General features: G+C 40.3%; 2 protein-coding genes across 2 annotated transcripts in view; one reads left to right on the forward strand and one right to left on the reverse strand.

Moving 5' to 3' along the window:
- Nucleotides 1–27,685, reverse strand: part of gtpbp2a (GTP binding protein 2a) — a 432,981-nt gene that overhangs the window by 161,016 nt on the left and 244,280 nt on the right. The window lies entirely within an intron of this gene.
- The window catches only part of LOC132975398 (protocadherin-15-like), a 204,971-nt gene continuing 182,026 nt past the window's right edge, over nt 4,741–27,685 (forward strand). Inside the window, exon 1 of the mRNA XM_061039911.1 lies at nt 4,741–5,126. The gene's annotated coding sequence lies outside the window, so the exon portion shown is untranslated. The remainder of the gene's footprint in view (nt 5,127–27,685) is intronic.

The following is a 27,685-nucleotide window of genomic DNA, read 5'->3' on the forward strand; positions in this document are numbered from 1 at the left end:
TCTTACTGACATTGTTCCCTTTTTTCTAGATCCTTGCTTGTGTTGTACTTACTCTCTGATGTACGTCGCTTTGGATAAAAGCATCTGCTAAGTGAATTGTAGAATTGTAGCCACAACCAGACTTACATTTCCTAATAAAATTTAACCTTGAACACGTAATTATGATCGTACTAAAAACCTTCATTCTCTTCAACCTGAAGGTGACATCTGAGGAAAGTGGCTGCTCTGTGGATCTGGAGGATGAAATAGCGTTGTCTTTCTTTTCGCTCCCTTTTCTGCTCCTGCAATTTCTCACATTCTGTACAATCGCAAATACGCAAACATTTCTCTCTCTATCACCTTGATCCCTGCCCAATCAGGAATGTGCAAAAACCCAACTTGTAGCAGTTAATGCCATGTTTAAAACATAATCACTTCACTGGCTCTTCACTCTGACACAGTGACAGCTATGTTAATTGGAATGCAGAAGCAAACCAGTGTCCATGTTTTGCTTCTTTATTGTTTAAAAGCTAATGAAAGTTAGTTATTTTAGGTGAAGAAGTACAAACAATACAGATGCTGTTGACATCCACTGCTAAGATATGTCTGCAGCATCAGCTAGTCTTGTAATTGAGGTTGCTGTAGTCCTAGAAAAGTTCAGGCATTGTTGAACACCACTAAATTGCTATGCACAGCTAACTTGGCCGTCTATAAGAGTGTCTTAGCAAAAACCAAGAAGACTTAGAAGATTAAATTGCTCTTGTTCCATGCCCTCTGTACCAAGTAAATTAACCTTCCTAGCACAGCCTGTGGCTTTAGAAATGCAATGCTAAGGTAACAGGCCCCTTTTCATGGCCTCCAAGACGATACCCCAAATCAGGGGCGGCTGTGGCTCAGTTGTAGAATTGTTTTTTTCTCAACCGGGGGATTTGAGGGTCCATCCCCCCCCTGTCACAAGTTGGAGTGTCCTGAACTCAACAAGTTCAGTGTCTTGTGTCAATTGGATTTGTTAATACTGATTGATATTTACATAGCAGCCTCTCAGCCAGTGTGGGAATGGGTAGGTGTAGTAGTAGTAGTAGTAGTAGTAATAGTAGTGTGACCAGCTGTGCAAGCTAAAGTCCATTTACCATTTAATATGTCAACTAGTAAGATGTTGGTTAGATTTAGCCTTTGGATGCTCATCTTAAGGCCAATAATGAAACTTCCTGGTCTTCTTTTTCTAGCTTCAGAGCTTGAGTTCAGACAATGCTTGATAATCATTTATTAATAATGACCACACAGCCAAGGTGAGTTGAGCTACCCTGCTAACAATATGCTTTTTCGTTGTGTTGTAGCTAAACGCCTAATCAGCACTTTGATTGCCATCAAACAAAAGTAGATGCAAACATCACATTTTTCCCGCCGTTCTCCACGACAGATTCTTTTCACAGAATCACTTAAGAGAAAAAAAAAACCCTGTCTCATGACACAAAAGCAATAAAGTTCAGTTCATTGTTGGCTTTGAGAGGTTTAAGTGCTCAGGTATTGAGTGAATTATAACCATAAAAATCTCGAGTACCACAGCAGACTGCTGGTAGTAAAATGATTTTATAACACCAAAAACATAACTGAAGAAGTAATTGGATTCATGTTTCAACTTAGCCTGAACGTTCAGAAAATCTCTAACCTATTCCGTCTTAAATAGAAGTGCAGCCCAACAGCTTCCAGCTTGTGGATGCTTATGATTAATGCTCCTGAGTTTGACCTCATGCAGGGATTTTAAGAGTCAGAGTGGTAAAGTACAAACCGTTATTGCAATAAAGCGTGTAAATAAGTGTTGTCACTGAAGACAGAAGCTAAAAAAACAAAATAAATCACAGCCTGACCTATAAAGATAAACTTCCTGTAATGATGTACATCCTGGGTTATTATTTGTGCAATATTTTGTCCCTTTACATCATCACTGTTTCATGGTAGCGTGCTGCTGCTCCTGCAGAAAGAAAAGCTCTTACGTTTGGGAAAGATGTGGAAGGAGTGACGCAATAATTCACATGAACACTAAAAAAAGCCGTCATGCCTTCATAAAGATTTAACACTAAGCTGTTTGAAATGTAGCTTTTATGTCAAAATGGCCAAAGATGTTTACAAGGAGGCTCATTGAAGCTGAGTCACACAATTATTCCTCATATGTATATGAAAAAGGGCTGGGCAATGCAAACTGGAAAAATGAACCTGCACTTATAAACACAAGACAGGCAGCAGCGTTGTTCATCAATTTTCATACACACACACACACACACACACACACAAGAAACATGACTGTTGTACATTAAAAAGACATGAAATAAGTTGAAAACAGTAAATATGTGTCTCAATTGGCCACAATTTTTAATATATCTCGCAGAACAACTACCGCCTTAAAGTCATCCAATGAGAACAGTTCCAGGTCGTCTTGCTCAGATGTGTCTGCTGCTTTTTGAAATGTATTCTCCGTGTAAAATTAATACATTTGATTTTCACATGAATCTTAAAGTGTAATGCCATGGATTGGATTGTTGTCACTGTGGATTTGAATAGACTGGGTGAAATGGACTTGGGGGACATGAGCTAGGACTTGAACCTGTCCTTGGTGAAAAGTTGTGTGTTATTTGTTCTATCCATCGGCCCTGATTGATACCTCAGAACGACTCATCTATATCATCACTACGAGCAGTTGCCTTGAGTCTAATATAGCTGCAGCTGTGTTGACTTACAGTAAGTTGAAAGCCTGTTGTGTCTTGATCAGACGCCAAAAGGTTTCTTGTGCGTGTGTTTGAGACGCAGTTGGCTGTGACAAACTGTGTTTTTGAACATTTGGGGAATAAGAACAGGCGGATTGTTTAGGTATGAGGACTTATTGGACCTTAGACAATATTTTTTAAATGTCAGAGTGGTGCATGTACCACTGCCACAGGGAGAGGCCGAGGCTTGGAGGCAGAGAAAAGCACCATATGGCCTCATCAGAAATACTGTGCACTTTAGATACTGCCAGTAATGTGCAAGATTGCCAAATAATACCCCACAACAAGTGGGATATCAATGTTTCCTTTAATTTGGCAAATAATACAAATAGCACTGGCCTTAAGGAACCGAGCAGTTTTAATTTTAGGCTTGGCCTGCACTTTCTCAATAAGTCACACGAGTGCACTTAGCTGAAGTATAACCTAATAAACTTTCACTCTGTCCTGCTTGAATCTTTGCTTCCTCTTCACTTTTTATATCTTCCATATTTCCCCTCCCACGCCCCTGCTCTGTTCCTCCAGTGCTTCCCCTCTGCCTTTCCGTTTTTTCATGTTCCCTTTTTTTCGCCCTGTGTCTATCATTTCTTTCATTTTTTTTCCCATTTTTTTTTTCTCTCTGGCTCTTCTCTCCTTTCGCTTGTTTCCTTTGAAGTGCTAAACAATGAGAGGGCTACACTCCCTGTTAAGCTCATAGGGAAATCCAGGCTGAAGCTGCATGGCACAGTGCAGCACAGCAGAATCTTGTCCTCAGAAGCAAAAAGGAGGAAGAGGAGGGGGAGGAAGCATCAGAGTCACGGTCAGCATGCGAGGACAAAGGCTGCACAGTGCCTTGATCCTCCAAGCCGTCGCCAGACAACATAAGCGCAGCATGGCTGATGAAAGCTACGCCTAATTTGCAGAGAAAATTCCAATCTGTCTCTGTCTCTCTGATTGCTGCACCTACACAACTGTCCATTCCTTGTCAGCATGTGTATGAGACGATCACGGTTTAATTACAGAGACCAAGAGATTTGCATGTCAAGACCCCTCTGACTATAATGATTGAGTTAAAGGATTTCATTAGTCCAGCATGTCGGCACAGAGGAGGAAGACAATCACTCGTCCTTCCATTGTCTTCTCTCCCCCACTCTTTTTTTTTTTTTTTGTAGCATGCAGGCACAGACACATCCATGCAGTGATGAATGCTATTCATTACTAAAGGATGGAACGGGAAATGAAGCGAAAATGAGTGCTTTAGGAAGCAATGCGTGACTGGGGCATATACTCTTCGTCTGCAGAGGCATCTGAGACATGTGTTTATCCACTCCCACATGTTTCCTTGGAGCAATATCTCACACTTACTCACATTATGCTGCATGCACCTCCCTTTGAAATCTGATGCTGCCTCACTCCTCTCCAATTTCCCTCTTCTTCTTTTTTCAGGTCTCTGTCTTGTCTTTTTCTCTCTATATTCATACACACCAATGCCAACACAGCATGATGGTCTTTTATGTGGGCCTTGATACATTTCCCGAGCAAATCTGTCTTATAGAGCCAGCTCAATATGTATAATTCACCCTCCATCAAGCAGCCTTAATGCAAGCAAATGCTTTTTCTCCTCTGCACAGTGACATGACTGATTCCACGTGGGGATTTGTGATGACAACTTGACATTTGGTATTTATTTTAATAAATCACGCATCTCACTGAGCTCGTATCTGCGTAGACATAGTAGATGTACCACATTTACGCTTTCTCCTGCAAAAAAAACAAAACCCTGCAGTGGTGTTTTCAACACTTTGCAAAGCATGCTGGTTCAGGATTGATTCGTTCTCTGTGGCGCTCTGCAGTTTCATCAAACGAGTGTTTAATTTGTTTGATTACTTCAATGAAGATATCAAGTGTGAAGGTCTCTTCATGCTGCTGGAGTTATATGAAACTATTAGAAATGCAGTTAGATCATTACCAAGCCTTGACTGACATTTATTTTTGAGCAAATGAGATGCTGATAGAGGTGATACATTAATGTATTAATACAATGATTTGACAAAATGTACAAATGTAATTCCGAAATGTACGATGCGGCAAAAAGCAAATCCATGGAGCAGAGGAACTCAGGCGTTTGTGGGTCAGTTTCTGTTTGCATAGTGAGGCTGTGAGGTCCAAGAGGAAATTTAGTCGATTAGATGGGACATGATCTGCAAAAGAGATAATGCACACACACACACACACACACACACACACACAGCATTAGATAACTGTGTGTGCATTGTGTTAAAGGTGACTGACACATGGTTTCATATGGCTAATACTTTCTGTCTTTTTTTCTTTTATAGGTCTTTGTGTGTGTGTGTGTGAATTCAACTAAAGGGCGAGATGTGGTGTGATCGCAGGAACTCAAACCAGGTATGTTTTTATTTCAGGTTTTATTCTTCTGGGTTGTTTTTTTCCCCCTCCTTTTTCACCTGTTAAATATTCAACTTGTTTTCTTTCTATTTTGGTGCATGCTTGTGTGCATTGATGTCTTTTGCACACAAGCAGCCAAAATAAAGCAGTGATTTTGTTTTCCGGCAGACTAGAGTGGGACATCCCAGAGACAAACTGGCCCAGACAGGATGGACTATTGCGGTTTTGAAATTGCTTTGCTATGATTTATTGATGTCTCTTCGACGATTGGCCTGGACATTTGCTGATGGTCTATGTCTCAGGGAAAATCTCGTGCCATCACAAAACTGCGTGTCCAGGGTCTGCTTAGTAAATATTTCAGGGGTCGCTCCATCAGGCTTGACTATTCCCTAGATAGTCTGAGGCCTGGGTTTAGTTGACAGTAAGAATTTTACTAGTATGAGGGTTTTCCTTAGTTTTAAAGCCGGGACAGGACAGGATGTAAACAACAGAGAGATGTAATTTGTGGAATTTATTTAATTTTGTATTCGTCGGACTGGCAAAAAATTCATATTGCAGGGAATTGTTTTGCTGAGAAAAATGGAGGTGTACTTTAAACTTTTAACGTTTAAAATGTGAAAAGTTCTTGTTGGCAAAATGCATGTTCAATTTATCCTTAACATAATCTCTGTTCATCATCTATATTATCTTGCAGTTTTTGCTTTCTTGTTACTCAAAGGCCAAAACCAGCTGTTTGATAATAACGGCTTTTAAATGAACGAATCAGAGGTCATAAACACTGATTTCAGGGTTTTCTTGTGCATAGCAAAAGCAGCTGAACAAAGTGCAAACACCTAGATGAGAGTTTGCCACACTTTCCACTGAGATTTAATGTAATTATTGATTAAATAATGGTTAAAACAGCTTTTTAAACGTGACTGTTAAAAAAGGTCAGCTGATATATATGTGTCGTGTGAAATCCTTGCACTACGTAATGCACAGACTCCATCCATTAAAGTGGATGCCAGATGCAAGTGCTTGGATTTTCTGCTAATGCAAATAAGCTCTCATATGTTGATCGGATTCATTTTCACTGTGTGTGTGTGTGTGTGACATTCTGTTTTGTCTTTGCTTCATTCACACTCACACTTGCTGCTTTGTTGTGCAAACAGGAAGAGTCTGGTGTTGACTTTAGCTTTTTGGTCCCCCTCTTCTGAAAGCAACAGGACCAGCAACCTACACACACCACTGCACACGCAGACTTTGTGTGTGAACTGTAGGAAAAGATGGAGTCAGAAGAGAGATGAGAGATTTAAAGAGGCAGCGATGCAGGAAGTGGGGCATGTACCACAGCATATGGGATCTACTGAGCGGGTGTTTGGAGCGTAAAGGGGAGTGGAGAAAGGGATGATGGAGTTTAGATGGTAATGCTCGTAGATCCCATGTTCGGTCAAGCAGAGACCCAGACTTCAGAACCACATGGTGCTCAGCTTGTGATAAGAATCCGAATTTGGACGTACAAGTCAACCCTAATATGTTTGAAACTGTTGAATCTCCGCTGAGGTCTTGTTGGTTGCTCCAGCTCACCGGTCTTCAAATTGAAGGACTATTGTTTGCCTGCACTACATTGCAGAAAAGTCAGTGAAAGTATTTGTATTTGTTGTTTCATTCAGGAAGGCTGTCGTGCCCGACTACTTGGCTTTTTCATTGTGTGTGAATATGTGTGTGATTGACTTGACGCCCCTCGACCAGTTCTACACAGACCTGCAGGTCATCTGGAAGTCAGTTTAACCAGTTTAAGGAAACGTTTAATGCAGCAGTGTTTAAGTGTAGGATAAATTACACATAAAAAAATGTATTTGTGTAAGCCGTCACAGTGAAGGTCAGTCAGTCTTTCCTGAGTATTCAGAGAGTGCTCTGGGTACCTCAGTTTCTGTTAGTCCTGTATTTCTTGAGCATGTGGCCACAACCCATGCTTCTAGAACTTCAACATTACTTAATTGCTTTTGAAATTATAGGGAACACAACATGATTGCTGCCTAGATTGTGTTCACAGAAAGCACTTTTAGCATGAATGAAACATCACACAAACCCTGCTGGGTTTGCGAGGAAAGGTGCAGGGGTGGGTTGTGGGTGTTTTAAAGGTCAGGGCAGTAAAGTGAGAGTGCTGGGTTTGTATTCACACTCTGGTCTGTTATTAGATTGAGGCAAGAAAAAAAAACATTTTATTATGGTTAACAGAATGCTCATGGTGACTTCTTTTAGTGTTACACATATCCACACAAACTCAAATGATGATGTAGTCATGGTAAGATGATGCTGTACCTACCAGCTCACAGCAGGGAGAAAACATCGTCGACAAGATAGGACAATCAACTTCAGTAGTAGATAACATTTTTAGTCCTATCGCCCAGCCTTAACTTCAGTTTCTTCTTGTCTTTTCAGATCAACATATTTCTGCAGTCTATTGTTTTGTCATTTATTTAGTTTTTGTCTAGCAAGTTTTTAGTGTTTCTTTTCTTCATTTCAGGTCAAATATTGAATTGTTTTATGTAACTCACTCCCAAAAAACATCCGAGACTCCCCCACACTCACCTCCTTCAAGAAATCCCTCAAAACTCACCTCTTCATCACTGCCTGCAACCACTAACTCCCACACTCCCCCCCTTACATTACTTCTTCGTTGTACTGCCCTCGTCGTTTTTAGTTTTGTTTCATTGTTTTAGGTTTTTGTCAAAGCGTCTTTGAGTTTTCAGAAAAGCTCTATCTTAAACCAATGTATTATCATTATTATTATTATTATTATTATTGTTTATCAAAGAGATACTAATGTAGAAAAACCAATCGGGCATAAGTAATATTCAATTGTGTACTGGTCAGACGTTAAAAAAAAGGATTGGTGGTGTTGTTGTTACCTTGATGGTCCGAGACCTTTTTACTTTCATCAAACAAGGCAGGAGGTGAAAAACACTCAGACTGGATGTGTTGTAGTTGCTAAAGTTTTCTATGCATTGGAGTATTTTTGGTCTTCAGTTTACTGTGACTATCCTGGTGTCTTGCTTTATTGTGTCTACTCACCAATAAGATGGTCTGTCAGGGGTGAAAGAGAATATTCTGGAGACAAAGAATGTGTCAAGTAATATAATGGAATCTTTGCTGCTAACCCCCCAAAGCTATGATTAGGAACAATTTCTAATACACATCATTTGGTGTTTGTCTGACAGCTGTCTGTCACCGCTCCTCTCTGCCTCCAGTCTTAGACGTCTCAGCTTGCAAACTGTCCGTCTGCACGAACCTTCAAATCCAATCTCTGTCATGTCACCTCTGTCTGATCAGCTGTGTAAAAGACTTTTCTAAATTCATATTATTCATTGCTTGTAAGCATCAACACTCACACACACTTACAGTATGCTCAGGGAACAGGAAGGAAGCGAGCGCAGATATGAACTTGCAGCTGCCACTCGGGGGTGTTTACAGGTGAAAATGACAGGATGGTTTTAAAGATGAGGTGTGTGCCTGAGAAAGACACAGCTATTATGCTCGTGGAAATAAAATGTCCTGACTGAAGTGTAGATGGAGAACATTGTAGGCTAAGCACATTTGGCGGAATTCAGTTAATCCGGAGTTTTCTTTTGATTTGTCATGACAGTCTTTTTTCATTTCTCATGAGCACCTACAGGGAGCCAGATGTAGTTTTCTGCATTCTGGGCAGGGCACACAGTTCAACACAGTTTTTTTTTTTTAAATCAATAATGGATGTTTTATAGCTTTTGATCTCTCTCCAGTCTCCACTTTGTATCTGCTGTTACTTCTTTATCGTAGCCCCATCTCAGTCCTATCTTCCTATGGCATCTACATCCTTTATCTCCCGTGTCTTATCTGTAGTGCCAGACACAAAGAAATGCAATCCAAAAGAGAGAGAGAGAGAGAGAGAGGGAGATAAAGGTACAACAAGACTCCTCAATTAATTAGGAAGAGGGGAAGAGATTAAAAATATATATGGTGTAAGAGATTAAGAAAAGGAATTGCAGTATAATAAGGTGTTCTGCAGGTGGCATTTAGCTTCTATCAAGAAGTTTAAAAAAAGTTTGTCTGTGATTTGTTTGTCAGTTGTCCTTTCCACTACAAAGCATGCAGGGGTGTGTCCAGAGGGTTGGCAGAAATATGATTGGCCACCCCAGTTGCTACTGCAAAATCCTAAAATATGATTGAACTGATTGCTGGTTATATAAAGTACGAGTCACCTGCCTTTAATTACACACACATATGTGTACACATACTCCCAACGCTGTTGCAGAAACCCCGGCATGGGGCTCCAGGTAGACCTTCAATTATGTGCTGTAGATTTGAAAAGATATTTCAATTGCAATGTCAATGCAATGCAGGTTTTTTTTATAATATTGTGCAGCTCTACATGGAATCATTTTCTATTTAAATGTAATTTATACATTTCATTAATACTTTTACAATGTAAAAAAAGTAATTTTACAATAAGGCAAGATTTCCCTTGTTGATGCAGGCGTGATTTTTTTTTTTTTTTGCAGAGGTGTCTGTCCATACTCCTGATGACAAAACACAATGCATTTGAACTGTCTTGTTTTGGCTATGTATTGATCTGCACTGCATGATAAAAGGCTCAATTGCAGCTCTGTGCATAAACTCTGACACCAATCAGTGTCCTCTCAAAGCGCTCCTTTTTCTCATAATTGATCCTTGTTTGCTCAAAGTGTCAAGTTCTGACGGATAATAAGCACTTGATTCGATCCGGTCCAGTTTTAAAGTTGAAAGTGTGTTAGTCGGGTGAGGGAGTGGACCACTCTTCCAGAAGCTAATGGACTGTGTCGAGGTTGCCCCTGGTTATAAAAGTAATAACCTGTGGTAGCTGTCAAAGGAGCTCTCTCCCCCAGGTAGCCGAGGTACACTCAGATCAGGAGAAGAAAAGGCAGGAAGGGGGTACAAAAAAAAGAAAAAAAAAACAGCATGAGCGAACATTTCCATTATAGGCCTCTGTGTTAGTTTCTATAGCCACCAGGATTCCTAGTAACTGATCTGGTGCTAGTTCTCTGGTCCCCATGTGTTCCAATTATCAACCCTCTGGTTCTATAAACCCAATGTGAGCAGTCAGAAGACATCATGTCTCAAGAGTGTCTGCTGTCGCACAGCTGCAGGGAAACTAAAAAAATAATCATTAGAAACCGTATAACAGAAATAAACATGGGATTATTTTGCAACCAGTTCACTGCAACCAGGACGACAGCTCCTGAGAATCAGATTTATCCCTCAACTGTGGAGTTTCATCAACCTCTCACTAGCATTTTAAACTCATCAACCGATTGTTTTGGTTTTCTGGTTTTGTTCACTGTGAAGTCTGAGTGTTTCAATGGCAACAGGCGGAAAAATAGCTAGGATAAACCCATTGTATGTTACCTGTCCAGTTAGTCACTAGCTGGGGAACATAGAAAAGTAATTAGCAGATAAAGAAGAGTAGGAGGATTCCATGAAGGGCTCAACAGAGGCTGAATGTGGGACTTGTATTTGACAGGTCATCAGAAATAAAGGCTGCAGCTCTTGTAATTGCTGAATATGTGAATATTTGATTACAATTTAGCCATATTAACCTGAATCATACATAATAATGAAGTGCTGAGAGTTGTTCCCACTCCTCCCCAGTGGCCAGAACATATCTCACAAGAGAAAGTGCTGTTGTACTGAATATCAGCATCGCTGTTATTTAGTCTAAGCCATGGTTAGTAGAGTGCCTAAAAGCTTCACAGCCATGCTATAAAACAGCATGACCTCAAGTGTAATATTGTTCCTAGCAGCAGACATTAATAGAAAGTAATGAGCATCAGTAGATTTAGAAGTTTAATAAGTCATTTTGCTCCACCAACAAACTACCTCTTCAACTTGACTTTAACTGAACTGTTGCCTAGCAACTCACAAACAACTTCCTGCCCAGTGCTGTTCCTCTCAGAGCTCATTGAATGCCTCTCGTCCTGAAATTAACAAAAACTTTGTATAAATAGTTTTGTTTGCTCATAATGCAGCATTCAAGGCTAAGCAAACTGCTGCATGTGACGAGTAATTTTTGCTTGTGATTGTTTTAAAGTGATGAGTGACCTGATGTTCCTTTGCATGTCTGTTCTGTTCGGTTGTACTGCCAAAGGATTTAGCACACTAAAAGCCTTTTCACACCGAGGATGATTCCTCATGCAGAAAATTCAGACAGCAATGAAATATAAATTGACTTCAGGTCTGCACTCTAAATACTTGCAATGTGGCTCAAATCTGGGAGCAGTTTGATATTTTGCATAATTATGCACTTGCAACTCAGCCGAATGTGACATTGTCAGATAAGCTGTAGGATTCTTGCTGAGCATATTTCCTTTCTCACTCAAGAACAGGGAAACACCATGAGACAGTGTTTTGAACAAACTAGTCAGAGTTATATTTAGATCCGCCCCCTGTGCAGACTTAAGCTCATGGATGTTCTGTACTTAACTGGTGAGTCAGCCGCGTTACTCTGGCCTCAACCCCTTCTTTACTTTGAAAGATATAATCAAGTTGTTTAATATTAATTCTGAGCAGATAATCAACCTTGGATTTCTTTAAATAACTGCTTCGCATGCACCCACCTGAGTGTGTATGAGAATCAGCAGGTTTCAATATGACAGCTGTAGGTATTGACCATAGACTTTAAATATTAATGGACGAAACCTGAGTGACGTCAGCCATCTGTTACGGCAGGGGGCTCTGGAGACTCATCGGCAGCTGCCGCCATGCTGGACATCCTGCCTCAGCCTAACTTTCAGTCAAGCTAACGACAGGCTTACAGCCGAAGCTGAGGCGGGTATTAAGCCTCCTGACAAACCGCTACATCGTGCCCACCTGTCAATCATTTCAGCTAGGCGCCTAACTATGTATAACACTTATTGTTTTCAAAATCGAAACAGAGCCATTTGAAAAAGAATTCACCCCCCCGACCTATTTCGTTTTTTGTACCAGGCTGTAAAAATGTTTATTTATGCTGTTGAAATGTCCTTTTTGCCAGTCATGTGTATGTGACATTCGGTGTTCCTGGAGCCAGCCTCAAGCAGACACTCGAGGAACTGCAGGATTTCGCACTTCTGCAATGGCTTAATTTCTCAAGACCGGAGGTTGCCGCTTGGTATTGACGTTGCTGTGCTCCTAATAACTGTGGGAATGATTAGTGTGTCGTGAGGCTCTGTGTGTTTTTATTGCTCACGGGTTTCTTTTGCTCTGTTCAATTCTTTGACCCCTTTTTCTTTCCCTTGATCTCTCTCTCTCTCTCTCTCTCTCTCTTTCTTACACAAACATGCACACAGTCTAGTCTTGCTGGCTGTCTGTGACCTCCCTCCTGTCCTCCCTAACTTCCGCTGTCTCAGTAGTTCCGACCTCTCAATATCACACAGGCTGTCAGTGCCAAACTATGAACGTCCCTCGACACTTATTCCACTCAGACTCCCTTGGGCATTTTCATTCGCAGAGAGCCAATTTCAATTTTTATATCCGGTGGGATGGGGGCTGGTGCAAAGCCTGGAGTCGGAATAAGCCAAAGTTGGAGTCAAATAAACAATCACCCCAAGCAGAAATGTGTGTGTGCCTGCACTGTGGCCGTTTGTACCTTTTTTTTTTCTTTTGACACCCTGCTAAGTGAACTAACAACCCAGCATCCTCCATCCTCTCCAAAAAGCTTGACAATTGGCAAATGTTGTAGTGCATTCCATTAATATTTCACTACTTCTCTCAAATAAATCAAAATTATTCATATCTATAAACTGTGAACGAGATAATTACAATGCTAATGAAGACACATGGCAGAAAAGCTCACCAGCAGGAGTTTGCTCCAGAGCGCACTCTCTTTCAGCACCATGGACAGCACCAAATACTTCACTCTGTGTGGGTGGGCCGCCTGCAGCCCACGTCTGTGTAACCGCGGATAGCTTATAACGTCACACTCACAATTCCCCCATTCAAGTAAGAAAAGGTATTTAATTTTTGTTCTTGCTCTGATGATTCAATGCTGCCAGTTGTGGCCCCTTGTACAAATCAGAATTCTGAGAATTCAAGCTCTGACAAAGTAGTAGTCATAATAATAAAAATACACTTTATTTTTATATCACTTTTTCAAAGCAGGGTCACAAGGTGCTTTACAAATGAAAATGAAATAAAAATGAAATGTGAGGAAGGCGATGATTACACATTTAAAAGGGAAATAGTGGGGAATTATACAACAAGAGAGCCGCAAATTATAGAAATGAAAAGGAAATACAATGATGTATGAAGGACCACCAAAGATAAAAGGGAATAAAGCAATGTAGAAAAAATAAAACCACCCAACGATAAAAGATTAAAACAATGAAAAGGATCATTTTAACCAACCTTTTTTGTTTATGAGATGCTGCCTTCCATCCTGCCGTGATTTGGAATAGAATAAATATTTTCAGTGAGCTCAGGGGTTGTGCTCTTTTGGGGACAGCATTATGGAGTCCGGTTCACATGCTTCCAGAAGAGTGCACTGGGAGAGGAAGAGGGAGAATTTGCTATTCAGACGTGCTGTGTTTCAAAAATGAGGAATCCCTTTCATACTCTTGATATTCTTCCAGATGTGCTGATGTGTGACACCAGCACATCTGGAAACTGTCCTTGGGTATGCTTGGTGAAGTAGAGTTGGTAAAAGAAAGAAATTAGGAAAAGTTTCTGTTCTGTTGTATTGACCTGCTCTCTTTTAAACATGGGCATCAATGTTTTAATGAGTTACCTGTCTTGAAAAGATAAATTCTAATAAATTAACTGAAGGTTGTCTAAATTGTATATTTTCTAATATTGGTTGAATAACCACCAACACTTACAATCTGCTAGCTTTGACTAACACACTTTCTCCTAGCTAAACTCTGTTTATAGCTGCTTTCACATATGCACTCCTGTAAATATCTAGACAATTTTAGGAGGACTGCTCCTGAAATGTTCCTGACCTGGCTGTTCACATATGCACCTCACAGTGGGAGACCATCCCTGTTGGATGGGAGAGGGAGCGGGGAGTCTCCTGAGGCAAGACTGGACGTAAAAAGAACGACGCGGTAGACGCAAACGGAGCAACAGAGTCCGCTTTAAGATGCTATAATGAGAATATTTGCCTTTATTTCAATGCTACATGTAGTTCTTAGGAACAACGATATCACAACAGAAGAAGAAGTCTGTAGTGGAAAACAGAGAACATCATGCAGCCATGGCCGTGGCGTGCACAGAGCAGTTTATTCACTATGCACTGGTCACAGGATATAAACCTCCCCACCCCTTCCCCCTCGTTAGGGGAGAATTATCCGGACAATATTCTGCTGCATTCTCACATCAGCCCACTCGTACTTTCTACAGAACAAGTACTAGGGGGGCTAGCAGGGGAAACTATGGATAAAGTCATATATTCTGCTGTTTGTGTTCACACATACAGCTCCTCCTGGACATATCGTGAGTTTTTCAAGGAGTTTTCTGCAAGTGTGAAAGCGCTATAAGACATGAGCGTCACATCTGTTTCGCACCTTTAGATCCGCACGTCTCTGTGTATGTCGACGCGCATGCACTTCTTTCCCTACACACAGCTCTTAAGGGATTGCCTGCGGAGAACTCACAGTCAAGAGGATTTCAAGAACTGAGCAGCTGAGTGCAAACACACAGTCCAGAGGAATGATGCCTCAACAAGAGGAGACGTTCAATGCATTCTGAATAGAAAACATTGTTCAAGTATAAGCGTGCATTTTTGTAGCGCCGATATCTTATTGCCCTTGATTTGTTTGTATATAAAAGCTATAAAAAATGCTTTGATGAGTCTGTTGACAATAAGTTTGAAGAGTTCACCTTTTTAGAGGTAAAGCAAAATAACTTCTCAAAAAGCGGAAAAAAAAAAGGATTTTAGAAAAAAAGGAATCCAAGGAATTTTTATTTTCTGCTCGTTCGAGTATGACCATGCTCTCGCTGAAACGAGGCCTCTGAATGATTTATAGTGCCATTGATTCAAAGAGTGCAAAAGAAGCACACACCACCAGTTGAATCCACTTTCAAATAAGAAGGAAGCATCAGTTCATTTGCATTTCTTTACCAGACCCAGGTTTACTGGATGCTATTTTAACCGAACATAATAATAACATTATAATAATAATGGAATAAAATAAAGATGTTAAATAATGATGCAGATAGTGTGCAATCAGTAACAGAAACAGATCTGAAAATATATATATATTCAATAGGTTAACACATTCTAGCCATATAGGAAGGAAGACTTACTTTTGAGCACAAATGTGCAGGCAGCAAGACGACGCTCATTGAGACTAATTAAACCATCTCTGCCTGTCACCGCAGGGAGGTTACATCTCTAAAGGCAAAATATTGAGCTTCAGGTGTTGTATTATTGCAACATCACTAATAAGAACCATTTCCCCTGAAGAAGAATTGCCTGCTTAGTGATTTAACCCTCCACTGGATAAAAATAAGCAGTATGCATCATTCATAACAGGACCCCCAGGCTCTCATATTTGTACAGTAAAAAGCATAAACATTTTATTTTTTATTTTTTAGCATTTGAGCAATTTGGAGCATTCTCAGAAGAATATTTTGTATCACCAAGTCAACTTAAGTGCTCATGGTTAAATGTATTTTGTGCCTGCGTCGATATTTTCAAAGAAGGGAGAGAGAATTTGAATTTTTCGTTGACAAATATGAAAGGATAGTTTCCATACTCCTCTATTAATATTATTATTAGAATGGGCTGGCACACTGCGGATATTTGAGGAAGGAAAGAATAATAGAATAAGGAAGAGGCCTGCTAATTTCAAGTAATGAAACGTTATGTAATGAATGCCTGCAGTTATTGTTACACTTTCATCTTCTCTTTTCCTTTTCTCATTTGAACTGAATAACTGAGATTCTTGCACAGATACATGCATTCATACATCATGCTTTATTGCAGACCCTATATTCATTCCCAGACACACAGACCTGGGTACTTTGGATGATATCTGTCCTCACTGAGACGACTTCATTTGGGCCCTGAGACAAGACTTTTCCCCAAGAGCAGCATATCCCTTAATCACCCCTCTGTGCTGAGTGTCTTCACTCCTGCCTGAACCCTGGCCCTCGTTTTCTCGGCAGGAACACACCAGATGAGAGGGAGAATTAGCACTGTGGCAGGGCCTGATTATTAGTGAGCTTCTACACAAAGCCTCCCTCACACCAAAAAACAAGCAAGACCAAATGGAGGTAGAGAAGACTTAACCCTGGATTAGCTCTTCATGCTCATTCAATGCCTATGCATGCAATTTAAAGTGCTATATTTAGACCAATTTTAATTTGCCATAGACTTGTGATTGATAGACTAAATGTGCAATTATCGTGTCTTGCCTGACACCCTAATAAAAGGTCTGATGTATCATTTCAAAATGTGCTGCATGTCTTTGAAATTACAAATCAGCCAACAATAACGGGTGGAAAAAAAAGGTTGCAGTCTGTTGAAAAAGGCAGTTCTTCCTCTGCCAGTCTCATACTCATCTGTCATGATATGTTTCGTCATGAGCATTTGGTCCTGAATTATACAGGGTGAAGAGATTCTAAATGTTTATTCACAGAGACAGGGAGACGCAGTATGAAAAAGTCCAAATGCTTGAGGTAGACTGTGTGCTCCCATAACATTTTTTATCATTTCTGATATCTAGCCTTGAGTACTGGTCGATACCAAGTGACCTTCAGATACATGCTTGGTTAAAATACTACCCACTACGCTCTGCCAATGAAAGGCGCCTGATCCAACCTTCACAACAGGGTTTTAAGACGCTTACTAGACTCTTCTCCTCTGTCGCCCCCTGATGGTGGAATGAACTACCAAACTCCATTTGATCTGCAGAGTCCCTTTGCACCTTGAAGAAAAAGCTAAAGACCCAGCTCTTTCATGGATACCTACGACTTTAACGATGATGATGACAATGGTCTCAATAATATTGATGATGATGGTAATGATGATGGTTGTGTTGATAACAGTGACTTTTAAGATGGTTTCTATACTGATAAGAGCTCTCAAGAACTGCAGTCAATGTTGTGCTTTGCCTCTGTGCAATACCTGTCAGCACCTGTGTGTCCAGTCGGACTCAAAGCTGATCATTTACACTTACTGACATCGTTTCCTCTTTTTTTTTTTAGATCCTTGCTTCAGTTGTACTTACTTTATAGCGGTTTTCACACATGTACTCCTGAACATGTCTAGATAATTTCAGGAGGGCTGCTCCTGATGTTACCTATAATAGCAGCTATACCTGCAGACGGAAAGGGGGGCGGGACTCCTGAGGCAAGACATGACATTAAAAAGAACCACACGGAAATGGCGGACGAGGCAACAGAGTTCGCTATTTGACACTATAGTGACAACATTTGCCTTGATATCAATGCTACTGTTTTTAATTCAGTAAGTTCAAGAATGAAAGCCCTTGTCAGTCAATCAACTCTGATCCCGACAGAAATATCTAAATATGACATTTTGTACAAAACAGTCTTTGTTGTCATTGTTGAAAATGAGTCACTCTAAACCCTGCTGAACCCTTGACTTGCTAAGCATCAGCACGTTCATTGTGAGCATGTTAGCAGTCTGACATTTTAGCGCCGCTAGCATTGCAGTGGACTTCCACATGACCACGTCTTGTGGGAATCAGCACAGATTCTGAAACAACGGACCCCTGGGCACAGACCCCATGTGTCCTACCACCTTGTGTGTTAATGTGTTTGTCAGTTACCTCCTTTTCCAGGGACATTTTGCCGGTAACACTAAATAGACTTAAGACTTCATTGTCCCCATGGGGAAATACCTCTTCACAGCACTGTATCCCTCCAACAGACAATACCCACCAAACTACAAAACACACAGTAGAAAACAAACGTCAAACAACAATCAAAAGTTCACACTCCACATTCCTACTGTAAGTGTATTCCTTTAAGCATCCCCACAATTTTCCACATTTACACTAAAAGTTGAAAATGACTTCTACTTCTACTAGTCTCAACAAGTTGCTCATATCTCAACAAATACAAATTTACTTTTGATGAACATCATTTTTATAAAGTCTTGTGTGCCGTTTTTATTTAATTGAATAATCCCTGCAACCTTTGGATAGGACCTATTAAGCAGGGCATCTAATTAAAGTATATTGATGGGAGGCTTTTGTTATTTGGTGAGCTGGGGAGAACAAAAGGCCAGTGATTGTTGCAAAGTGACAGCTGAATCATAACAAACTGCCTCAAGTGATAATATATGTCTGCTCCAATCCATTCAGCACAGACAATTCAGAAATAATTGACATGTGCCAGTAAATAACTTGTTGGATTGCATTGTGAGAGTGACGCTGCTGCACTGTAATCAGTCATAATAAGCTTGACCTTAATAAGAGGGTTTGTTGACTGTTTTTTCCCCCTTCTTGTTTATCACATAGGAGAGATATCCTGTTCAATATAATCCATAGGGAGGGATACCTGAGTTGATCAGGTGCATATCTAGCAGATATTGGGGGGGGAGGGGACGCGTAGCTTTAGCCCAGCTCACCTTTACTGACCGGTGTAATAAGATTACCTGCTTTACACGTCATGTAGAGAGAGAGAGAGAGGGGGGAGAGAGACAGACAGAAAGAGCGAGAGAGAGAGAGAGGGAGAGAGAGAGATAGAGAGAGAGGGGGAGAGGGTGCTCCAGTTTCCTCGCATTAGTCTCAGGGTAAAGCCCTCCGGTAAAGTGTTGCTGTCTCTTGCGGTGAAAGGCTAAAGACGCCGGGGCAGCAGAGTACTGATGTGCCGGTGTGAGGAGGCGGCAGTTGCCCTGCATGCTTGGATTTTTAGCGTCCGAGGGCGATTTTAGTGAAGTGGCCAAAACATGGTAAGAGTTTTTTTTTTCTTTTTTATGTTTATTCTCTTGTTGGCTGTCGATGTGTTTCACGCGCATTAATCACCCACATACGCGTTACGATAACGTTACGCACACACCTACTTCCCTTTATTTCCCTACTGCGCAGTAGTCTCTTTGAGCACTGAATGGGAGCTTCATTAGGACGCCTGCCAAGCAGATAGTTTAACTGTGTCTTATCGCTTTCCCCGCCGTGAAATAAGTAATCTATTGGCAAGATGCGAGCGCTCACCTCAGCTCTTCCCTGATCCGTGTGTCTCTAATCTCCGGATGAAGTTTTCCAAACACTCCAGGAGAGCATCGGCGTTCGCTTTGGATTATCTAAAGATGCTATCCCATTACTGCTTGTAGCCGTCTGTAAAATACAGTAATTGGTTTTGACAAACAAGGCAGAGGCTAACGCTGACTGTGGCTGTTTTCGAAGTATTTCAATGAGCTGTGCGTAAGTAAAAGCCGGGTGATTGCAGAAATAGTCATTTTCTAGTGAGGAAACCTCTTTGAGTGAGATGATTCACCGGCAGCTTTGCTTTCAGACTAGTTTACCCTTGTATCTCGCCTGATATGCATATCAATGAGAACATTTAATCGAGAAAATGATTGGCATGCAACAACTTCCTCAGTCAGTGTTCGCATGTAGCGCGCTGCAGGAGGTATATGCCTTCATAACTTCACATAGCCTCACAGCCAGCCCATTCAGGCTCACAGGAGTAGGCTGCATTAATAAGAACTTCACATGCTTGATTTGGTTCTTAATTTTCTCTTTTTGAAACAATTAAAAAGGCCCAAATGACTGCAGAATGTGTTCACTATAAAATGAAACAGCCATGTCTTCTTGTTGAGTTTACAAGTTGCACCTCAAACTAAGGTGAACAGCGTTGGTTTGTGAACTGTTTTTACGGGGTTTTGGACCACTGGCATCTGAGATAACGGCTAATAAAAGATTGTAAGTTGAAAGTTTGGACTGATAGTGTTGTAATGCAAAGGTCTCATGGAGCTGAGGTAACGGATAGGTCTGCTGTTAAGGGAGTTTAATGCCAATATAAAGTCTACTTTTGAAGCCATGCAGTTATTGACTATGCATGTCAACTAATGACAGTATAGTCATATGTATAATGCAGTTTTTTTTGTTCCATTTTCCTATTCCAATAGCGCCGTTTCCTGTTGAATATTAGCCTCGACTCTCATTATAACCCTGAACAAAACTAAGCTCATGCAGCTAGGAAACCCCTCAGTGTATAATTCAGTGGTTTAAGGAGGCAGTTAACACCTTGTCTTCACACAATGTACCAATTAGAGTATGTATAGATCAGTCTTTCTCCAATTGAGTTCAAGTTACTTCAGTAGTTCAATTCATTTTAAGTCCTCAAGTTTACATGATTTCAAAGACCTTTACTGCTAAAGCTGGATTAATGTAATTTGTTACAATATCACATTTAATGGCTAGTTACACTGACACAATAAGGCTTTTGTTTTGACATGTCATTGCAGCAAAAGCACAGGTGTAATTAATTACATTAATGATTGCTACGCTCCTCGAGGATTGTCCCACTGTGACACTGAAATGGACCTCATTAGCGTTGTTAGTAACACCTGTGCTGTTTGTGCAAAGAAACAGGTCAAAGTGTCTGCTATGATACCTGGCGTTAATGTACCCAGTGCTACTTGGCTACCTGAATGAATACCATAAAGGTAATATTACATTCGGGAGGTGATTTTCCAAAGTGGTCCTTTTGGCGATAATGCACCGTAGAAGAAAACAATAAAAGAAGAAACCACAGATGATGCTACACTGAGCAGTTTAGATGCTTTGGAGGCTTCTTAATTAACAAGTTATGCCGTTCCAATGCTATAATTAGACATCTGCCCCTTCATGTAAGACAATCAACTTTGGATGGCCTCTACTCCATATGCTCGTATGTGTGTGTGTGTGTGTGTGTGTGTGTGTGTGTGTGTGTGTGTGTGTGTGTGTGTGTGTGTGTGTGTGTGTGTGTGTGTGTGTGTGTGTGTGTGTGTGTGTGTGTGTGTGTGTGTGTGTGTGTGTGTGTGTGTATTTGTGTATTTACTCTGGCACTTAGCGAATCACTGTCCCAAGTTTTCAAGTCCTTTTTTTAAACAACAAGACATGATAATGTGACACATTCTGGCACACTGCGCACAGCAGAGATGAGACTTGCCTGAGAGGAGCTTGATAAGGTTTCACTTCTCTACATGCCTCGGTATGCAAGGTTACATTCAGTTGTCTGTTTCTATAGTGAATTATATATGTGCATGCATACTGTTTGTGGTGGAATATTTGTAGTTATTTAGATTATAATGTACAGACGTCATTAGGTTTATTCACTGTTCTCTAATGTCAGTCAGACCTGATAGAGTTCAGCTGTGACTACAACACCAAGGACAGCTTAGAGAGTGTCAACTGTTCTTCCTGATATCTGCAAGGATGTTTGGTAGACTTGTTGTCTGCTCCAGTGTTGTAGACGTCACAGTTTAGTCTAGGTGTGTCAATGTGACACGACCCTGATAATGATAATGTCTTTTGGGATACATGCGATGCCTTTTGAAGAGTTCTGCAGATGTGATTGAGCAAGACACGAGTACAGAAGTGTGATGTTGATCCATGTCTCCTCAAGTATTCATCTTATGTATAAACTTTCATCAACGTAAGCCGTCTGATGTCAACTGAGTCTTATTGTGTGAAGTCAAGTCTTAGTAATTTCCTCAACACTGTTCACCAGGTGAAGGATCCAGGGGCCTGGATACAGTTATGGATTTTTTTTTGGTACCTTTTCAGGGTTTGGTATTTTAACAGAAATCACACATTTGTGGTACATGTGGTAAAAAAAATGTGTTACTCTTTCTTTTTGTTTTGTTGTGCATGAATGTGATGATGTACCCTGATTCTTCAGGTCTCACATTCACAGTAATTGCACATTCTCAGAGTTTATTTTTGTGATGAAAAAAACAAACAGGATGTCATGGACTGCAACTATCTTTGCTGTGTTTAGTCCTTGACTGATTAAAGAAGGCACGCCATGTCCAAAATCCCAATGTCATGTTTTCTTGTTGATGTTTACCATCAGCAACACAAAATCCAAATATTTATTTTTTTATTTTTTTATTTAACCTTCATTTTACCAGGCAGAATTATAAATATATTCAAAAAAAGTATCCTCGATAATCAGGACACACTGTCCCACTATTTTTGCCTTATTTTATTTGCACCTGAACAAAACCCCAAAATAGAAACCTTCATACCTTTTGTAACCACTGTTTCAGTAGCCTCTTTCAAATAGCCTGTTCAATACAGGACAGTTACGTCCTAACTATGCAGCTCCGTCTTTGTAAAGGCTATATTGGCTAGAAGTCTTTCTGCCACTAAACCGACTTTGATGGTAGACAGAGACAAAAGAGAGGCCCTTTCGCAGCACCATAAAGCTGTGTTAACAGGTGTGGTGTCACTGTTTGGTTCCAGTAGAAGAGTATAAGGCGTTTAAATGGTCGATCTTCGAAATGGTGATGTTAGGGAATCTTTGCGCAAGAAGGGCTAATGTGTTGATTTATCAACTGCTATACACTACAGAGCCCCTATATACTTGTGTAACGTGAGGGTCCGATGTGTGGTGGATGGATCACTCACTCTACTTAAGAGGGATGGAGACGGATAACTTTCTCAGCAGCACTTTACCGTCGCCCACATTGTTTTCCGCGACCAACAACAACAACACTTCCTTGTTACTCATCACATGTCCCGTCGTTAGCCAATCAGAGGTTAAGATGATTAAACTCAAGGCAAACATTATGACAACCACAGAGGTAGATTCAATATAATTTGGTCACAGTTACTAGGTGCTACTGCAAACATTAAAACATGTAAATAAATCAACATTAACTTTGTAAACTCAAATATGCAAATAGTTCACTCTGCAAATGTTAACTTATTTTTAACTTTAAACATAAATACATTCATTACGCTGGTGAGTGAAGGGTTGTAAACTTCTAAGAGGGTTTATATTAATTATTAAACGCCAAACATGTTTCACAAAGCTGGTAATTAGCATTGAGACCCTGAACTTTCTCTGGGAGGCTCTAGGAGCAGGTCTTCTGTGCCCATTAGACGAAGCACTTTGAATCTGCACTTCAGTGCCTGTGTTTGCTGCTTGATTGATACGAGGTCTTTACCTCTGCGGTGGGCGTCAGAACAGGTATATACCACTTTTATTGTCATGATGGAAGACAGGGAGCTCAAGGCGGTCTTCTCTTTAAGTATTAATGCGGGGAACTAAAGCGGTTATGAAATACTCTGAAGAGAACCAGAGGGGATAAATTAGACGGTGGTAGATCATCCTTAGAAGCAATGGAGTGTTGTGTTCATACCAAAGGGTGGAGAGGAAAGGCCTCGGGGTGTGGCTCATACAGGTGCGAGTCAAAATGAGATTAATGGCGCTACTGGGTGGTCGGCCTCCCGCAGATGTAGCATCTCATTTTCAGATTGTTAGAGACCTGGATGGCTGTCCTTGTAATTGCTCAGCGTTATCTTTAATTTAGAAATGCAATGCTCTGCAGTGCGTAGATACACAGCTCAAGTCACCCCATAGTCGGATTACTTTGGGTGAGCGCTTGGTATTCATTTGGTATTCTTCACCTTTTTATTACATGCGCTGGCACCGGGCAGATTAGTTTATACGTGTGTGATAAAATGGTAATTAACACCGGCTGCAACACCCCCATGTCTGACTAATGATCTAATCTCTCCTGTTGCATCTGTGATCATATTGAAATGCACTCTGTTGTGGAAAACAAATAAGACCGCTGTAAATTCTGAAGCCCTGAGCAATGTAGGCAGAGATAATCTTAAGGATTTGAAAATGGGATCATTTTAGGCTTTTAGTAGAGTCTTATGCTGAAATGTTTAACATAGTAACTGGCAGAGGCTGGAAACTTTGAATATTTTGTTAACAAATCCCTTTCATAACCATATCAGCGTGTTAGTCTGCCTCTGTGATATACAACACTAAAGCCATGATGTTAATGTAGATGATGATGATATCGATGATTAAGCGGTTTAGGACACTATAGGGAAACGTGGAGTTATTATTTAAGTTAGGGCTGTCAAACCATAATGTTATTTAAAATTGCGTTTAATCACTAAATTTCAATTGTTAATCGCGCTTAATCATAATTTTAATTGCATGTTTTGAAATTCGATTTCTCATTTCAAAATGAAAATTGTTAAGCTTTTATTTTGAATGTTTGAACTGTCTTAAGCCGAGAGTACTTTACTTACTGTTTGAATTCAACCCTGCTTTTATTTTGAAATAAAGGAAGGCCCTTCTGGTAGATCGAAGGTTATGACATGAACTTAACCACGGAAAAGGGAACTTGTTACTGGTCAAAACATAAAATAAAAAAGGTAATGGGAACGGTAAAAAAAGTGAAATGTTTGATGTCATGAAGTGGATATAACTTAGGAGTCGTCAGCTGAGCTGTCTGAGAGTTTATTAAAGTGAAATGAGATGTTCAGAGATGCAGCAGGGTTGTTCTCTTCCATCACTGTGACTACAGGGAGACACTGCAGGGACAAAAAATAATGTGATTAATGACGATTTAAGATAATGACGGTATTCATTTCAGACCTTTAATTAATCAAGAAGAACTAGTTAATGCTGACAGCTCTATTTGAAATCAATGCAGTATGTTTTTAACATGTTTTAAACATGTTAAGATCTGTTTTGATATGTTTACATTAACCACATGTTGGAAAGAAGGGAGAAAATGGCCTATCATGTTGGTCTGTATGACACACAAAAAGATCACATTATGTACCTGTATGACATGTCAAGGTGGTGTGAAAAGCCCCAATGTTTGAGGATCTGGGATGAGAATGTGTTGATGTGAAGCAGGGAATCAATTTAAATTTCTTCTTCTCAGGTATCACATAGTGAAGAAAAGAGATTTGCTGTAAAATGGGATTTCTTCACAGTATAAAGAATATTTTCCCTGTAGCTTATTACTATCATAACCTACTTATCATTCAGCAAATATGACTTTATTCATATGTACAATGGACACCTTGGGGTAACCATTCCAGTATTATTTGATAAGAGACTCGTGGGTAGTGATGCCTGAAATGATTTGGGGCCCATGTGCATAGTGAGAGGAAGAGCAAACTGGAATCCTTTTTCTACCTTCTCACCTTCCTCCTGGTGTTTCAATTTCCAACAATGCTCTTTCGCTGATTCAGAGGAGAAGCTGTGGGTTACTAGCCTGTTGTGATTTACCGTCTTCTCCCTCCCTGTTTGCTCATTGGAGAGGGCGGGTACAGCACAGCATGAACACTATTATCAGATCAGCAGCTCAGTGTCACATAAAAGAGATAGTAAACTCAGTTTCATCCCCGCCACCTGTAGTGGGATGAAATATGTGAACAGGATCTATTAGTTCTGAATCTGTGTAACAGAGTGAGCATGGAAATACGTCAAAGACATAGGTGTGGTGCAGAAGATTGACAGATAATCTGATTTCTGCACCAGGCAGGGTGTCTCCGTAGTTTGAGGACATCTATTTTAATATTATCACACATTTCTCGGGTCGGGGGATCTTACTTTTTCTCCCCAGTCAGTCTCAAATTGTCTGCCCTTGATTCACTTTTTATTCTGCTTCTGCACTCCTCATTACGGACGATTATGGATTTTTCACAAGTGCATGTCAGACTGCTTATTATACGAGAGAAAACTGATTAAATATTGAAATATATCTTGGAATATGATAATTCTATTTTCAGCTCATCAGTATTAGTGTCATTGTGCTGCCAGTTCTTTGTTAAAGCCCTCATGTATGAAATCTCAAAGAGAGCGATAGCTTGAATCAAGGTAACAACTTAAGGCTACAATGGAACTGCATTTAAAAATGTTGAAACAAGATATTAGATCTTTATGTCAGGAAATACATATGTCACTGCAAACTGCACAAGCCAAGCAGTACATTCCTTGAAAGGTTTAGTACAAATACCAATGAGATGCTATGAGTTTATGCTAAATCTGACTTTTCTGCTTGTTCTTTGACAAATGTTGACTCGGTAATTCAAAGAACCCGTTCACTCCATGATGAGTTGAAGCAATAAAAATCACATTTGAAATCTGAATTTAGGGCATTTGCATTATTTATTTGTTTATTGTGACTTGAGTCAAACTGAGTGTGTTCCAGCCGTGAGCTGTTGAGTGGCTGGCATTACATATGTGATGCCTGTCACCGCTGAGGATATTCCCCGGAGTGACGCTAAAAGCCCCAAAACTCTGTTTTCCCCGTCTACACATAAAACATCTTAAACTGAGTTTTTGAAAATCTTCAATCTGGAAGGAGTTTTTCTAAAAGGTGCATTTTCACTGTCCTTAAAACGCAGTTTGAGTTTGTACGAAAGGCCAAAATGCACAGACAAAGCTATGTTTTCAAAAATACCTGCCTATGAGAATCAGAATCAGAAATACTTTATTAATCCCAGAGGGAAATTGGTTAAATGTGTGGACTAGGCCTAAACATGTAGCAGCATAAATAGGGAAATGGTTCAAGGCAGGTCTGAGCCAGTCCAGACTATAAGTGTGAATGCAACACAAATCAATTTCACAATGAACACAACCTCACTTTACATAGATACAATGATAACAATTTAAACCCTGGCATTTTACATTTTTACACCAGTTGAAGTAAAAAAAAAACACTCCTAACTAATCTTCATCCCCAGTACAGGGAGCAGGTTGACAGAGTAGGCTCTGGTTGTGGAATTTCTACTTAGACTGGGGAAGCATGTGACTTAAAAGTCAAGTATTAAAAAGAAGTGCGTGGAGGTCAAAGGCTAACCTTTAACATGCAACCGACTGAATAAGAAACACAGCACCCATGCCAAGGATTAGATTTAAATTTCCAGCTAAACTTCAGGCTAAACCTCCCTGTCTTAGTTCAAAATCAAAGTCTTAATCTAACCCTCAAATATTTGAACACTCACCTAACACTCTACTGAAAGGCATCTCTGACTATATTTACTCCACTGTTGTCACAATATGAATACCTACATTCTACTAAACATACCCATCCCTTAATCTTAATCCAATACCTTCTCTTCCTCTGTCTGAACTGTAGTCCCTAATAATCCAGTACCATTGCTGTTGTTGACCCACATCTTCCCAACCATTTGCTCCCTTACTTACGTGGCATTATAGGCGTATTCTTCAAGTCTGGATTTTAATGTACGCTATATATATCAGCCTGAATGTTACTGGCAGGGCTGTGTTGGCACATAAAAGGATCAATTTCAACACAAATGAATGCACTCTGACTTTTCTACCAGCCATTACAGAATCCTTTGAAGCTTTTGAAGCAGTGAATGGTAGTTCCAGAGGTGAGTGCATAGTGTGGAGTCGTGGCAGAGGTACCACTTAAGCATGCTTTTAAAAGGGGAAATGCAAGTTTTATGTTGGTGGAGCCCATAGTGTGTGCGCAACGTTCTTACAGAAATACTAATACGAAGAGTTGGGGTTATTTGACCTTACTTGAGGTAGATATTTCCATCAGTTTAGTGAGGTCTACATTGTGAGGAAGCTGCAAAAGGCAATGCGTAGTTCACTGCACTCACTACTTG

Source organism: Labrus mixtus, chromosome 6 (assembly GCF_963584025.1).
Source record: "Labrus mixtus chromosome 6, fLabMix1.1, whole genome shotgun sequence".
NCBI classification, from domain to species: domain Eukaryota; kingdom Metazoa; phylum Chordata; class Actinopteri; order Labriformes; family Labridae; genus Labrus; species Labrus mixtus.